Source organism: Abramis brama (genome assembly GCF_963993115.1).
Source record: "Abramis brama genome assembly, chromosome: 2".
Lineage (NCBI taxonomy): Eukaryota > Metazoa > Chordata > Actinopteri > Cypriniformes > Leuciscidae > Abramis > Abramis brama.
In genome coordinates, this window is record NC_139964.1 from 25,124,082 (window position 1) to 25,141,007 (window position 16,926).

General features: G+C 38.6%; 1 protein-coding gene across 5 annotated transcripts in view; it reads right to left on the reverse strand.

The window, feature by feature from the left end:
- Positions 1-5,579, reverse strand: part of LOC311077898 (B-cell receptor CD22-like) — a 77,867-nt gene extending 72,288 nt beyond the window's left edge. For 2 of the 5 annotated variants that reach the window (XM_084106543.1, XM_084106541.1), the window contains exons 1-3: positions 4,666-5,576; positions 4,145-4,276; positions 3,809-3,936 (exon numbers count right to left, since the gene is read on the reverse strand). The gene's annotated coding sequence lies outside the window, so the exon portion shown is untranslated. Of the gene's footprint in view, positions 1-3,808; positions 3,937-4,144; positions 4,642-4,665 lie in introns of those variants that run through there. The other 3 variants (XM_084106545.1, XM_084106544.1, XM_084106542.1) reach the window with 2 other exon arrangements.
- Positions 5,580-16,926: the final 11,347 nt, after the last annotated feature.

Consider the following 16,926-nt stretch of genomic DNA (forward strand, 5'->3'; position numbering starts at 1 on the left):
TTACTTGCAAATGAGAAAAACATAAGCAATTAATATATATAATATGCAAGCAATGCCACAATAATAATTTATCGCAATTGATTTGTTTATACAGCTTACACGCAACATTGGAGGCATTGAGGTGCCAATCACAGTCCTGGGGGACGCAGCCTACCCGCCAGGGCCGTGCACAGACATTTTAAGGGGCAGTGGCCTAAACCAAAAAAGGGGCACTATTTTGTTTTTTTTTTGGGGGGGGGGGGGGGGGGGGGTGGCACACTAGTGTGCCAAAATTTAGTTACTTTTATTAGATCTGATCAAGAGTACAATAATTTGATTAGACAAGCAGCTAATTCTAAGAACGTGGATATGTTGTACACAGGGCTGGACTGGGGCAAAAAAATAAAATAAATCGGCCCTGGCATTTTGGCCCAGACTGGCCCACTATATGATCATAAACAGCACCCATCTTTGCACGCCCTTAAATATATGCATACCAACTCCAATTCCTTAAAACCACTAATGCCATGTAATGAGTGAGTATATGAACAAGTGAGAGTTAACAGATGAAATAAGTAAAAATTTGACATTTATTAATACTAGTGATGAATCCTAAAACAAGCTATAAGCTGCACTGGCATAGCAATACCAGTGTTTCTCACAGGATTTTTGGTAAAACTGTGGTGGGACCTCTGTCCTTCTAGGGGGGGTTGGGGGCATGCCCCCCCTGTAAGAAAATTTTGTGCATTTTAATGTTAAATTCATCAATCTGGTGCACTTTGAGAGTTCAAAATTAAAAGCTCCAACCCATATTCAGTGTGCAAATTAAACAAAGAAAAATTCAAACCTATTTTAGTGGTAAAACATAATAATAGTTATAATATTAATCCAATGACAGTAATAGCCATATTTTGTAAAACAATAAAGGAAACTTTCATAATTAGTTTTGTACCAATTTCTATACTTGAAAGAGATAAGCACATGATATTTTATTTTGACGCAAACTGCATCAAGCTTTTATTTTGGCGGAAAACATGGTTTACAAACGCCTCTCATTAGATTTCTAGTGAATTGCGGTAATCGTCAACTATGCAGATGTGGAAATAATCTGTAACTGGGTTATGGGTTCCTACACTCATGACATGGCCTAAGTGTTTTGAAAGTAGTTCTGCTTTAATACCGCAGGCTCTACACTCTCTCGTCTCTCTCCTGATCCTCCTCACTATCATCATCTGCCACTGGAGCTGTGAAGGTCAGAAAATATACACTACCATTCAAAACTTTGGGGTCAGTAAGATTTTTAATGTTTTTAAAAGAAGTATCTTCTGCTCACCAAGGCTGCATTTATTTGATTAAAAATGCAAACAAAAACAGTAATATTCTGAAATATTATTCCAATTTAAAACAGCTGTTTTCTATGTGAATATACAGTAATGCTGTTCTTTTGAACTTTCTATTTATCAAAGAATTTTGAAAAAAAAAATGTACACAACTGTTTTCAACATTGATAATAATAATGATTTTTTCTTGAGCATCAAATCATCATATTAGAGTGATTTCTGAAGGATCATGTGACACTGAAGACTGGAGTAATGATGCTGAACATTCAGCTTTGATCACAGGAATAAATTACAATTTAAAATATATTAAAATAGAAAACAGTCATTTTAAATTGTCATAATATTTCACAATATTACTGTTTGTTTTTTATCAAATAATGCAGCCTTGGTGAGCAGAAGATAGGCTACTTCTTTTAAAAACATTAAAAAATCTTACTGACCCCAAACTTTTGAACGGTAGTGTCTATTTTGACACATTTTACAGTGTCTGCTTCAAGGGCCTGTTTCCATTTTTTCAAGCTGTTTTTCTGCACATTCCTTCCGTTTCTTCTCCATCTCGCTGACTATTTTGACAGATACACACTGACACTGCTGCACTCTCGCTCACTCGTTTAAAGATGTGATTGGCCCAGCCCAGTGTCAATCAAGAAAATAACCAATGGGCCGCTGATCTACGTGTTTCATGGGCTGGTCTGTCAGAAAAAAAAAAAAAAAAAACCTAACGCTGACTTTTTCTGACCAATGCATTACACTGGCACAAACCCGGCACCGCCAATTAAGCAAAACAAAACAAAACAAAATGAATGGGCCGCCGATGTACAAATTTTATAGGCCGTTAAAAAGAAAAAGAAAAAATAATAAGCCTAATAATTTTTATGAGTATGAGATGTATCGGCCCATGAGTATGAGATGTGTTGGCCCAAAAAGCACGTCGGCCCACCGGGAAAGTGCGCGGTATGCCCGATGGCCAGTCCAGCCCTGGTTGATATAAATCAAAGAAAGAGCCAGAAGCCAGAAGACCAAGAGCAAAACATTACCGACATAAATACAACAAAAACAAATGACTAATTTCGCAGATTCAACCACTGTCTTGCATAGCCTACCTGTTAATGCGACAGCTTTCGTGAACTGTCGTATACTGTGAGTGATGCTGCGGAGCGAGCGGGAAAACCTGGAGCGGATTAGCGGAATCAGCGGAATGCTTTGAGCGGAGCGGTGGGGATGGGGAAGAGGGGCACCTCAGTCGATGAGGGCATAGGGGCAGTGGCTCTAGCCACCGGGCCACCCCCCTGTGCACGGCCCTGCTACCCGCTCATGTCTTGGCTGATGAAGCCCTACAGTGACCATGGCCAGTTGACTGTGGAACAGCAACATTTTAACTACCGCCTAAGCAGAGCACGAATGACGGTAGAGTGTGCGTTCGGGAGGCTGAAGGGCCGGTGGAGGTGCCTCCTCAAGCAGTCTGAGCTTCAACTGAAAAGAATGCCAGTGGTCGTCACAGCATGCTGCATTCTACATAATCTGTGCGAGCAGAATGGAGAACATTTTGACAACGAGTGGCTACAGGGCGTTAGTGAGCCTGGCACTCAAGAAGAGACCCAGGAGATGGCACCTGTTCTGCGGCACCAAGAAACACAACCCCATAAAATTCGCATTGCTTTGACCAGTTTTTTCTCTGAGCAGGGACAACAGTAGCAGCAATCACTTTTCCATTTGTAACTTGTTCACTGAAATGATGCAGCTCATCTATTTCTAAACATTTGTTTTTCGGTTTTCTACCAAGTTATGTTTGTCAGAGTGTTAAAAACCAAACTGAAGATGGTGGACATTTAAAACTTTTATTTATTTTTTAACAAAAAAAAAAAGACATACGTGCCTGGCTGTATCAAGTTAAGTAAATAGCAGCATAAACCAGACTTTATTAATTTACAAATGCAATATTTGAAAATAAAGTGCAACACCCAAAGGCAAAATGATTTGTTGTGTTTAACAAGAAACATCTTATAACTCAAACTGTACATGAAGAGCATAGTAACACAATACCCAAAAGCTCTAGTGTGAAAGGTTAAACTCCACTGAAGAGGTCAAAATTGAGTACAAAAGGTAAACAGAAATGTCTATGGCTCACAATAACATACATTTAACAGGCAAAAACCACTTGAATTTGTTTTTTGTATTACCAAAAGTGTGTTAACTTGGTGAAAAATGTTTAACTTTGTTTTTCAAAAACAAGAAATTGTGCCTCTGGAAGAATTACAGTGGAGTGAATGTATGGGTTTCCTGGTCTTCATCTAGTGGATAGTGTCTGCTTGATGAGGGAGTATGTGGCAGGTACGAAGGTTGTGGACTGTCATGGGCCCAGGTGAGTTAGTGTGGCTAGGATGCAAGTATGGATTTTGTGCAGGAAATGGCATGTTATACGGGGGGCCTTGGGGTGGCATGGGGTGTGTATTTGTTATGGCTTGGATCATCATACCAAACATTCTTACCTCGTGTTCATTCTGGGCTGCTTGCATTTGCATAGCAAACTGCATCTCTCTTGAAAGATTATCGGACAGGGCCTTTGCAAAGCATTCGACTGTGGCTTCTAGTTTTGTCTTCTTCCTTTTCCGTGATCCTAAAAAAAAGACCAAGTTGATGTATTGTTAGTTTAAAATAGTAGATTAAATCAAATGCCTAACTAAAATAAATAAGAAAAAAAGTTTGCTTTGAAAAGTACAGAACCTACATTATTTACTTAGTGTGTCCAAAAATGCTAATTCCACAGAGCACAAATATTATATATTTATCTCAGCATTTACAGAATTTTCCCTAAAAGCACTTACCTACAGCACCCTGATCTCTCTTGGCACGCTCAAAAACACGCTCCTGACCATCATCTTCTGACGTGGGTATGGGAGTGGGTTCAGGAGTGGTTTCGGAAGAGGGTCTATCGGTTGAATCAGTCCCATCCACGTCTGTTAAAAAGTTAAACAGGTTAATATGGTAAAGTGACACTTTTTTTATTTACTACAATTACTATTATCACTTGTATGGGTTAAAGTTAACTGATTTTCGTCAGACTAGCTATTATTATTTCCTACCCACCCCCTACTACTAAGTCAACTAAATACTTATCAAACCTGTGTACAACAATAGATAGAAATGACAACAGAAAATAAAATAAAAATGACTTGGCCCATTTATAAGCCTTTTTAACTAGTTGTCATGATAATTCACTATATAAAAACTTTTGGCCCATAAAAGTAACTACAGAACTATATACACATACGTTTAGAATTTTGTAAATTACTATTGTATTTTTAACTAGCTAGAAAACTTGACCGCACAGACCAAGCATACAAACCTCCTTCAACGTCGACATTGTCTTCTGCCAAACTGGCCGTATCCAGCACCTCGCCTTCTCCAGGTACGAAAGACGGCTTATCTCCTAACACCCGATCCAACACTTCATAAAATGGACATGTTACTCTGGCCCGTCCACTTTTACCATTATTATCTTTTGCTTTGCGGTAAATTATTTTAAGACTTTTTATTTTCCTTTGGCACTGTTGCCAGGTTCGGCTGTAACCGTGTTCTCTCATTTTTTGCGATAAGTCTTCATATATTGCTTTGTTCCTATAAGTTCTTGATAATTTATGCTGCACGCTTTCGTCGCTCCATAAAGAAATAAGTGTCCGAGTTTCGCCGCTGCTCCATCCCTGAGTATCATCCATGTTTGTTTCTGCTTCTGGCGCGGCTAAAGCGAGTGACGTACTTCCGTTTGGGAGGAGAGAAGCGCTGACGTATGTGGTTTGAGCAACCAGATGCATTTACATTTGTCCAGTTTCGTCTGGAATGCGGCCCAGACCACCTCCTGAAGTGGTTTGAGCGATCGGATTCAAATCCGTCTCAAATGCGTTTCGGAGGGCATTTACACCTGGTCTTTTCACGATCGGATAGCTATCCGATTTGAGAAAACGCATGAAGTGGCCAGGTGTAAACAGCCCCTAAACTATTGACTACATGTTATTGCGATGTAACTTTAAATATTTGAATCACACAAGTTTTCTCCTAAAATGCATTTGCTTATGCAGCACAAACATAAATATGCAGGCTAAAATATAGATTTGCAGGACTAATACAACAACACTCTTATAAGCTCAATATACACAGCTTAAGAAATCAGAATGTTATTGATAAAGTAATGATGTTTATGAGCTCATAATGATGGATTATCAGTTTGTGAGGAGCATCAGATGTATATTAGCAGTAATACAGTTTAGTGTGGATCTGCTGAAGTCACTGCTAGAGTCTCATATTCAGAAGATCTGGACTGAAGCTCAAGAGCCGTGTAGGAGTCATCAGGAGCTCTGGACTGAACAGACTGTGAGAGACAGATCAACAACAGCCTGTTTATGTGTGGATCTGCTGAATCTGAGTGTAAAAGTGTGTAAAAGACATTTACTGACTGTGATTGTGCTGTAAACGTCAGATGTTCTGGACGCTGGATCCAGAGCTGTGTATGTATCATCACTCGCGTCAGCCGCCTATAGAGAAAGATTTATACACTTATATTGCTTCATATACACTGTTGTATTCATAGTTCAATGCAACAATACAATCACACTGTATTGCAGTTGTAGATGGAGGTGTCCCACTAAGCAAAATGATGTCCGAAAGACGTCTTTTCAATGTCTTTGTTACAAAAATCGGACGTTGAAAAGACGTCAACTGAGGAGCCAGAATGAAAGTTGTTATGACGTCTTTTTTTGACGTGTTCTGCACGTCCGATATAGACATTCATCGAACCTTCGTACAAGGTTAAAACTAGTTCAGATGTGGCCACTGTGGACATATTTCAACATCATTTATGGTCTCATTTAGACATAATTGCTTTGACTATTGCTGTCAGATGATCTTAGTGAGAATTAACAGAGGTTTAGATGTTGATATTTGTTTAATTTGAAGTGTCACCATTGTGGCGATCAGTGTTTGCTTTAGTTGGGCTCTTGGTCCCCTTTCTTTTACTTTAACTTTTATTTGACTGCTGTAACTTTGTGTTTGTAAAACACAATTGTTGTGGCAGAGAAAGCCAATAATAAGTAAAATCAGCTGTTTTCAGCTTATTGATGATAATGAAATCATCACAAAAAAAAGTATCTAATGTTGTCAGATGCTTTGGCATTCATAACCACCAACCTTGTGGAACTGCATTATTGGTGCCTAAAGCATTAAAATTATCACTTATTTGAAGGTGTATGAAAAGCATGTGCACATGATGTTTTGAGCAAGTGTATCGTGTAATCACATACAGACATCAAGATTTTGGATATGATTCACAACAACGGTGACAATCAAAACAAAAAAGCTTGGGAATTAAGGATGAGTTTTGTACTATGAAAGCTACCCATCATGCATTGCAGCATGAAGCTTTTTTTTTTTTAAATTGTCACCATTGTTGTGAATCATATGCACAATCTTGATGTCTGTGTGTGACTATATGATACACTTGCTCAAAACATCATGTGCACATGCTTTTTATACGCCTTCAAATAAGTGATCATTTTAATGCTTTTGGCACCAATAATGCAGTTCCACAAGGTTGGTGGTTATTATTGCCAAATATAAACGCAAAACTTTAAACACAATATTAAAGGCCCATTTTGTGATGATTATGATGTCATCAACATTGAGCTGATAACACCTCATACTTTTTCTAGGCTTTCTCTGCCAAAACAATTGTGCTACACAAACACACTGTTAAAGCAGTCAAAGAAAAGTTAAAGTAAAAAGAAAGGGGACCAAGAGCCCAACTAAAGCAAGCACTGATCACCACAATGGTGACACTTCAAATTAAACAAATATCAACATCTAAACCTCTGTTAATTCTCACTAAGATCATCTGACAGCAATAGTCAAAGTAATTATGTCTAAATGAGACCATAAATTATGTTGAAATATGTCCACAATGGCCACATCTGAACTAGTTTTAAACTTGTATGAAGGTTCGATGAACGTCTATATATCGGACGTGCAGAACACGTCAAAAAAAGACGTCATAACAACTTTCATTCTGGCTCCTCAGTGGACGTCATTTCAACGTCCGATTTTTGTAACAAAGACATTGAAAAGACGTCTTTCGGACATCATTTTGCTTAGTGGGGTGTGTGTGTCGACTCGCCTGCTTTTGATTCCCGTCTTCAGTTCCTCCTCCTATCCTCTTCTTCCTCCTGAAAACAGAGAAAAAACGATTAAAATATATATTTTAAAAAGAAAAGGCTTGAAATAGAGTCAATTTACTTTTAAAAAAATCGACCAAAAGTGAAGTCTTAGATTTAGTGTGCAGATAAACTTCACTCACTTTATGAACACAATGATGATGACGATGATGATGAAGATCAATCCTCCACATCCCGCCACGATCCCAGAAACTGTGAGCAGAGCATCTCTCTGAACCCCTGAAACAAGACGATCATGAAGATCATTTCACACGTGAGACAGATGAAACTGAAAGAGTGTCTGATTATAGAAAATACCTTTAACAGTGAGTGAAACAGACGCTGATCTCTGAGATCCATGTTTATTCTGAGCCTCACAGTAGAAGCGTCCACTGAAACTGGAGTTAAAGCTGGAGATGCTGAAACTCTGTCCAGATCCAACAGCTGAGGTTTCATTCTCCTTAAACCAGCTGAAGTTCAGAGCAGGAGGGTTTGAGTCACTGCTGCAGTTCAGAGTCACTGAATCTCCCTCCACTATTACACCAGACCGACTGACCGACACTGACGTATTTTGGGGGGAATCTAGAGGTAAAACAATAAGCTTTTTATTCATATATATAATTTGTATACTGCACTGATTCACTTTCCCTAAGTTTAACTTGAATAGAAAAAGAATGTGAAAATGTTTTTATTAATCTGGTATTGCAACAACTGATGATTGCATTTCAGCCACAAAACAACACAGTTTAGATGCAGATTTTAAATGTTATTGTAAGCCATTTTAGCTTTTTTAGATTCATACCAGGACCTTGAGAAAGCTATACATCCATTTTCATGAGCCCTCCAAAAAGAACTGGACTCTGCTAAAACATATATACTATAATAAAATATTTGCAGTATGTGTTTAGTTAGAATACATGGTTAATGAATGTATAATGGTCTGTCAGATGCAGTCAGATCGTGTAGTTACTGCTTCCTCCAGCAGGGGGTTTACGAGACCAAGCTAAACAGCCAAACTGCTCTCTGATTGGCTGGTTTTCCAGTTAAAGACATGCAGGCCACTCCCCTAACACTTTACTGCTGTTGTTCACAGACCTAGACCTACTCACACACGACACTGATGCTGACAGCAGGAGAAGGCAGATGTTCATGTCCTCTGACGGCACAGCTGTATCTGCCAGAATCACTGCGGACTGACTGAAACTGAAGGATGTCGCTGGTGAAGTTTAAAGCCTGTCCATTTTTGTACCAGATGAATCTGTCTGTCAGATTGCAGGTGGTTCTACATGTCAGATTGAGCGTTTCTTTCTCCAGCACCAGCTGTGGAGCCTGAACCTGAAGGCCTGGAGGAAACACATCTTTCTGTCCTAAAACTAATAACTTTTTGTTAAATAAATGATGGAAATGAAGGACAAAAGTGCTTTACTAGAAACATTAAGTTGAATTCCTGGTTTACCAATCCATTTGTCTTTTTCAGTTATGAATCTGAAACAATACTCGATCTCATCGTTTTCAGTGACGTTGTTCAGTCTGAGGACGGCAGTTTTGTTTTGTCTGTCTTCAATGTATTCAACCCTGTCTTTATACTCTGGATATTATTTTAAACTTTTGATATCTACATCTGGTTTCTTGATCCAAAATGTATCTGTGAGATTATATTGCTGAGGAAATCTATATGTGCATGACATGTTTACTGAGGATCCTTTGAGAGCACATATTGATTTAGTTTCATAAATCACACTCCAGTCTTCTCCAAAAACTCCTGCAACACAAAATACAAAGAAGATAAATGGTCAAGTATGAGTTATGTGTAAATGCAGCTAAAATAATATTTATCACTTGTTGCTGGAGAGATGACACACAGTGAGAGAAGTGTGAAAAGTCCTGCAGAAGGGTGTTGCAGAAAAGCAAATGATCACGCTGACACAGAACTGTGAAAAGCGAACACATCCACAGGCGCTTTAAGCGATTTCAGCCATTTTGTCAGCGTAACCACACGCTCTCCCCAAAGCCCGTCTTCTACGTGTCAACCAACCCAATGTCAGCTAAAATGACTGACAGACTGAGTGTGTTTCTGATTGGTGGACAGTAAAATAGATAAATAATGCACTCTTTAAAAAAGCACACAAAAAAAAGCTCTATAACAACTGTGACTCACCAGAAGTGAGTAGAAAGAGCAGAAAGATTAGAGAGAGAAGAAGAGTCATTCTGGCGCTCACGACCACAGGAACCATCACAGCTCTATAGACAAACATATAAATACACACATCCAATTCATGCACTCCATACCTATAATAAAGCTTCTGAAAATAGTTTGTTTTCGTCTTTGGTTAGTACAAAAATAACAATTATTAAGTGCTGCTCAGAAACAGTTTTAGTGACTCATCGACACCCAAAGGACTGATAAGATCAGGGTGGCATGGAGGTGTTGCACTGCTGAACTGTGGTCACATTTCTCATGCATGCTAAGAATTAGTCTCAAGTCAGATTATATCTATTCTCTGGACAACAATTTCTCTTCTTTTTGCAACATCAGATTGTTGTGTCTTTAGTGTTTCCACAGCATGTCTACACCAGCTTGAGACGGTCTACACTGGACGTGACGAAGCGACCATTGCTAAAATCATTTGTCCTTCATGTCAGGAGAAGCACGTACTTGTCAGAAATAAAACAAGGCGTCAGTTTACTGTTGGAGATTTGTCGTGTCACGATGCTTCATGCCTCATCCAGTGTAGACAGTATGGCTGATTATTATGGGCCCACATCTGGGACACTTGGATTCCACACGGCCCAGATGTGGGCCGGATCTGGGCCGATACTATGTTGCTGTCTGGGTTCTATTGGCTTTTGTTGCTTCACATCTGGTGTAACAGTAAGTCAACAGGACTCAAACACTAACAATGAATGAGGGCTTTACAGCTTCTTACATTGCCCAGCTGGCCTTCCACCAAATCATATACATCATAATATTATATATCTACATGTTTGCATACTTAACATTAATCAATTTAGTGTCTCCTGAACTTATTTACCAAGCTTAAAATGCAGCATCCTGTGAAATAAGGGTCCACTAAGGTCCTGTGTGGTATAACCTGCTCCAAGCGACCAACACACAAACATTTTGTCCCAAAAGCTATCCATTTCTTCTCTTTCATAGCCCTACATTTTACAAACTCATCAAGTAATATGTAAAAACTCATACCTTGTTCGCAGCAGCTTTCTTCACTAGCACTCAAAGTGCAAATGGAGACTTTGAAGACTGAACAGACGTATTAAGCAGGGGTTGTATATGATAGCATTTCCTGACTCTATGCAAGCAATGCTCAACTTTCATGAGATTAAAAAAAAAAAAAAAAACCTGTTCACACACACAATAGATTAGACAACAACAATAGGCTTTTTACACTTGAACAAGGTCATTCGGGTCATTCTAAACCCAGCATAAACTGAATCCTGAGTTATCTTGTTTAAAGGAGAACTCCGGTCAATTTTAACATTGAGCTCATTTTTTTGTAAATTTGGAGTGCTGTCAATACAGAGAACAACGACAAAAATTGGTGTTGCCTACACCATGTTATCCTCTTTTTAAAATTTGCACCCTGTTGACTTCAATGGGGCATGTTTAAAACCTGCTTTTAGCCTCTTAACATCCTTGATGTGTCATTACAAGTGCACAGCCAATGTGAGTGATTCCTTGAGTGAAGAGGCTAAAAGCAGGTTTAAAACGTGCCCCATTGAAGTCAACAGGGTGCAAATTTTAAAAAGAGGATAACATGGTGTAGGCAACACCAATTTTTGTCGTTGTTCTCTGTATTGACAGCACTCCAAATTTACAAAAAAATGTTAAAATTGACCGGAGTTCTCCTTTAACGTTTAAAGCAACACCAGAGCACTTTTCCTCTTCGGTCCCCCTACAGGTTGGAAGCGGAATTGTCCATTACCGCGGTCGTAAATAATTTAGCCTACCGTCGCACACACGCTATTTGTTTATCCAGCACCGGCTTTGGAAATAACGATGTCCACAGACAAGGTAGAGTATGTTGCATGATTTTATGAAAGTATGATGTATTGTGACAAAATAATGACACTGCTTGCTATTCTTTTTTAACAACAAAGCCAAGTGACCGTCAGTCTTTCATCTTGTAGCCTCCTTCAGCTCTCGCCAACGAGTGTAAGCCGGTCCAATGTTCACTCTAGTTCGAGCTCTTTCTCTTTCATGCTCACGTTTTCTTTTCTTCGCCTCTTCCGACATCAAACCCTTCCTTTTATTTGCAGACTCCATCATGATGACAATTCAAAAGCTACCTGGCTGCTAGGTATCTTCCATTTATATGTACCTGCCGAGTACGCTATTGTAACGCTTGCCGTAAAGCAAGTCAAAATTGTAGTTTCTTATGTCTCATTCGAACTACAGATAGTGCGGTTATAGCCGATAGAGGGACGCAAAGCGAATGCAGAAGTGCCGTTCACCCTGTTACGAGTTGATGAACCACTGAAACGATTTTGGAAACATTATTTTAAGGTAAAAAAGAATCTTTGGTGTTGCTTTAACACTGCTCATACTGTACCCGGAGTTAACAATTAAGAACAATTAAGAATAACATTTTTATTTGCATATTTGTGGTGTCAATGTCTTTGAATGCTATAGCATTGTGCATCTTCATGTTACACATGCTGCATTTTGGGATGACAAAACGTGACGTTCTTGGAGCTGTTCACATCGTCGGACAGGGAATTATGTGTTTCTATGGCAACATTACGAGCTCTATAAAGACGTGAACACTTTTTAGGGGTTCAAGTGCTTACCACTGAAACCCTATTGTACTTGTTAGGATTTTCAAAGATCAGCATCCTGCCCTAAAAGTGATCGGGCAGATTAAACCGTAAGTCGTAGAGACATGAAACTTCGAGGGATGGTAGTAACCGCTCCATCTACAACGTCACTAAAGCTCACCCTAATCGGCCTGATGGTGGCGCTACAGCGATCAAAAACATGAAAACATCTATAGCTACGCAACAGTCAGTCCGATTGACTTGAAAACCGGCATGCGGTGTCTTGGTCCAAGGTGCCGTGATTGTCTCTGAGGACGTTTGCGTATCACGAAAAACATGGCCGCCATCAGCCAATGATGTTTGAGCACCATTCGGTGCTCAACTACACTACACTGTTAACCCTTGCTGTAAAAAAAGGCCAAATTCTGACAATATCATACAATTTTCCATTAAAACAGTGATATACCGTAGAAAACATAATAGCCTACAGGAATATACTGGTGAATTAACAGCGCTCAAAATCGACACTCAGAGGCTGTTTTCCCAATCACACCCTATACCAGCGGCTTTCAAACCCTGGGTTGCGACCCTCGGGTGGGTCGCGAGACTTATAAAATGGGTCGCCAGGATGATTTAAGGAAAATATAATTAAATTTAAAAAACAAAATTTGTTTTCATTAAATCATTGTCTATAGGCCTATATAAAAGAAACACACGAAATTTAAACAATTAATAGATTAATAAAACTAAAGAAAAAACTGACAGCATGCTGCTGAGTTTGTTTCATTTCTGTGAGGCGCGGCGCCTCAGAAACAAGTTGACGGAAAGGAAACCGAGACGGCAGTTTGTTTGTTTTCTTTATTTTACAAAAGTGTTGTGTTTTATTGCGAGTGTACACAAATATAAATAAATACTTTGCAGTTTTGAATGATGTCCTGAACAAAATAACGGAGTATATTTTTATGATTCCATCGCGCCGACGCCTCACACACCATATTCCAGCATTGCAATCTTGACATCGCAGCCGATTCATTATCAAAATAAAATAGTCAACCTAACATAAAAATTGCACTGCTCTGTTTAAATAGTCAGTAGCCTACAATTCGTGCCATTCAACGTAAGCACCGCTCCACTGATGTTCCCAAGCACATTTTTGCGCATGTTAAGAGGGTGATTTTTTTTGAAGAAGGATCGATATTGGAACGTGAGTGAAGTACAAAGAAGCCCACGGGCGTAATTTCATATGGGAACAGGGGGACATGTCCCCCCCACTTTTCAAAATCCAAAATCCCTTTTGCTATTTATTTATATAGTGTGCACGCGATGTTCCTGGACCTGGACGCGCGCATCGACATAGGTCCTGCTCCTCCCAGTGGGCATTTGATGTCAATTTAACATCAATATGACATCACATTGATTTCAAAATTACGTCAAGAGATAGGTCAAAAATGAAAGTCATATTGACGTCAAAGTGTCGATGTCAATTTGATGTCAAGATTTTGACCTCTGCTGATGTCATTTTGCCAAACAAAAAGGTGAAATGCATGGCCGTACACTTATTACCAGCTTCACTTAAAACTAACCAGATTTACTTTATTTAATTTCCAGTTTAATGAAATCATATTTTGTATTTTAAAGTCACCATGATGGTGGTTAGCGTTTGCTTTAGTTGTGCTCTTGACCCTTGACTCTTTAATATATAAAAAAATCTCTGGCTGCTATAATTGTGTGTTTATAAAGCACATGTGTTGTAGCTAAAAAAGCCATGAGAAAATGAGATCAGGTGATGTTGGCTGTTTATTGATGATGAAGATGATATCATCATGAATCCCTGATCTTATTCAGTGTCTAATGTTTTGATTATATAGAACTTGTGGTTTTAAAACTGTTTCATTCATAATAGAAGTCATTGGGCTCTGTGTTTATCAAATAATATACTTGGTTTTTAAAAACTATTTAGTGCACAAAAACCATTAATCCATGGCATTACTTAGACGCACACAGATATCAAGAAACAGCATATGAATCTCAACAATGGTGACAATCAAACAAAATATCCAGATAATCAGATCAACTCCAGCTGCATAATTTATTAAAGCCGCAATGCATGCTGGGAGATATGGGTGAGTTTTGATTGGTGGTACCCAGCATGCACTGCAGCATGAAGCATTTCATTGATTGTCACCATTGTTGAGAGACATACACTCATTATTGATGTCTAAGTAATAATGTAGAGCAGGGGTGCCCAATCCTGCTCCTGGCGATCGACTGTCCTGCACAGTTCATCTCCAGCCCTAATCAAACACACCTGCCTTTAATTTTCAAGTGATCCTGACGTGCTCTGAAGCCCTTAATTGGTTGCTTCAGGTGTGTTTGATTAGGGTTGGAGATGAACTGTGCAGGACAGTCGATCGCCAGGAGCGGGATTGGGCACCCCTGATGTAGAGTAAAGAGTTTAATGCTCTAAATGTTTTTAAAATCATTTATATTATTTGATAAACATCGCTCTCATGCCGTAAAGATCAATGGATTCTATTATAATACAACATAAAATCCACAAGTCCATTATAATTAAAGCATTAGACACGGAACATGATCAGTGATTTTGGCATTTACATGATGATATCATCATCATCATCAATAATCAGCCAACATCACCTGATCTCATTTTCTCATGGCTTTTTTAGCTACAACACATGTGCTTTATAAACACACAATTATAGCAGCCAGAGAAAATTTATATAAAAGAGTCAAGGGTCAAGAGTCCAACTAAAGCAAACGCTAAGTTTAAGTGAAGCTGGTAATAAGTGTACGGCCATGGATTTCACCTTTTTGTTTGGCAAAATGACATCAGCAGAGGTCAAAATCTTGACATCAAATTGACATCGACACTTTGACGTCAATATGACTTTCATTTTTGACCTATTTCTTGACGTAATTTTGACATCAAGGTGCCCGCTGGGCTCCGTGGTATCGCGGTTGCGGCACAGGCGATGAAACGCCAGAAACAACAACAGGTGACTTTAGCTGTCGTTATGATCCCGCTCTTATTCATGCAAATGTTTTTAAACCATTCATGCGCGACAAGACAAAAGAGAACGCGCTGTCAGTGAATGTCCTCCTGACACACACACACACACACATACACACGACCCACCGATAAACGCGCTCCAGAATCGCACAGACACGCCAGTATCAAGTTCTCTTTCACGCTAGAACGAACAACACATGTATGCCAAAATGTCCGTTTTGTCGAGTAGCCTATCCTCACAAGAAAAGTCTTAAATGAGTTAAATAAAATCTTAAATGAAAGTAAAGAGTAGTGAGAGAATGGGATGCGTGAGATCGGCGCTGGTCCTAAAGTGGCAGCAGCTAATTCTCTCTGTCAGTAAAGTTAAACAAAGGACAAAGAAAACAGAGAAAATGAACTGCTCTTGACTAAAGAATGCTTGTAGCTTTAATAAGGATTTATCTATATTTAGTTTATAATTTATGCAGTGCGGAATGTTTTGATAACCTTATTCAATTTATGTATATTTCATACCTGTAAGACAGGAAAAGCACAGGTAAATATGACATTTATAATGGGTTTATGTAAGGTTTGTTTTAAGTTCACTTAAATTAAAAGCTGTTATATTTTTTGAAGCCTAATAAATATTTAAAATTTGGGGGGATAATCATTTTAATTTTTTTCTTAGAAGCCTATAATAAATAATAGTTTAGCATCCAAATAAATCGCGAATATGGAAAACAGTTTATTCGAATGAGAGAGTTAGGTGAGCCCAACGCCGCTTACTTTCACTTTCGCTTTAAATTATTTCGTTTTGGAGGAAATTGGTCTAAACATTCATGAAAACATGTGGGATGAGTGCTTGAGAAGCATACATGCATGTTCTTTGAATGCTACAATCTGATTCAGTTCAAGATAATTCATAGGCTTCATTATTCTAAGTCAAAACTTCATAAAATTTATCCCACGATTTCTCCACTCTGTAATAAGTGTAAAATGTCAGAAGGCACACTGTTTCTTTCTTTATGGTCATGTAGTAAAATTCAGCCATTTTGGAAATGTATATTTAAATTTCTTTCTGAAGAAAACTCTATTGATTTGGAGCCTGAGCCTTGCACTGGACTTTTAGGAGCAGAGAATGCTTCTTGCAATAAATATCAAACACAGGCCATTTCGCTGTGTATGATGCTTGCAAAAAGACTTATTTTGCAGTTGTGGAAAGCAGATTCTGTACCCACTTTTGAGATGTGGGCTAGGGAGTTGGGAAATATGTTGCACTTGGAAGAACTGAGATTTATATTAAAAGACAAACTATCCATTTTCATTAAGATTTGGAAACCAATAAGAAAATTCTTAAAGGTGGACTGAACAAGCTTTATGTGTATTATTATTATTTTGTTTTTATTATTTTTGTTTTACAATACTTCAATTTAAAAAAGCTGTCTGATTATACATTATTTTAATTTCTGTTGTTGTCGCTCACTAAGATAAAAGATTGTATATGTTCACTCTTTGCTCATGTACAAAAGGTTTTTGTTTGTAGAGCATTTGAAGAAACCTTCTACAATCATTGCAATATGGGGAGGGGGGTGTTCTAATTCAAGTACTCAGCTCAATGTAGCAT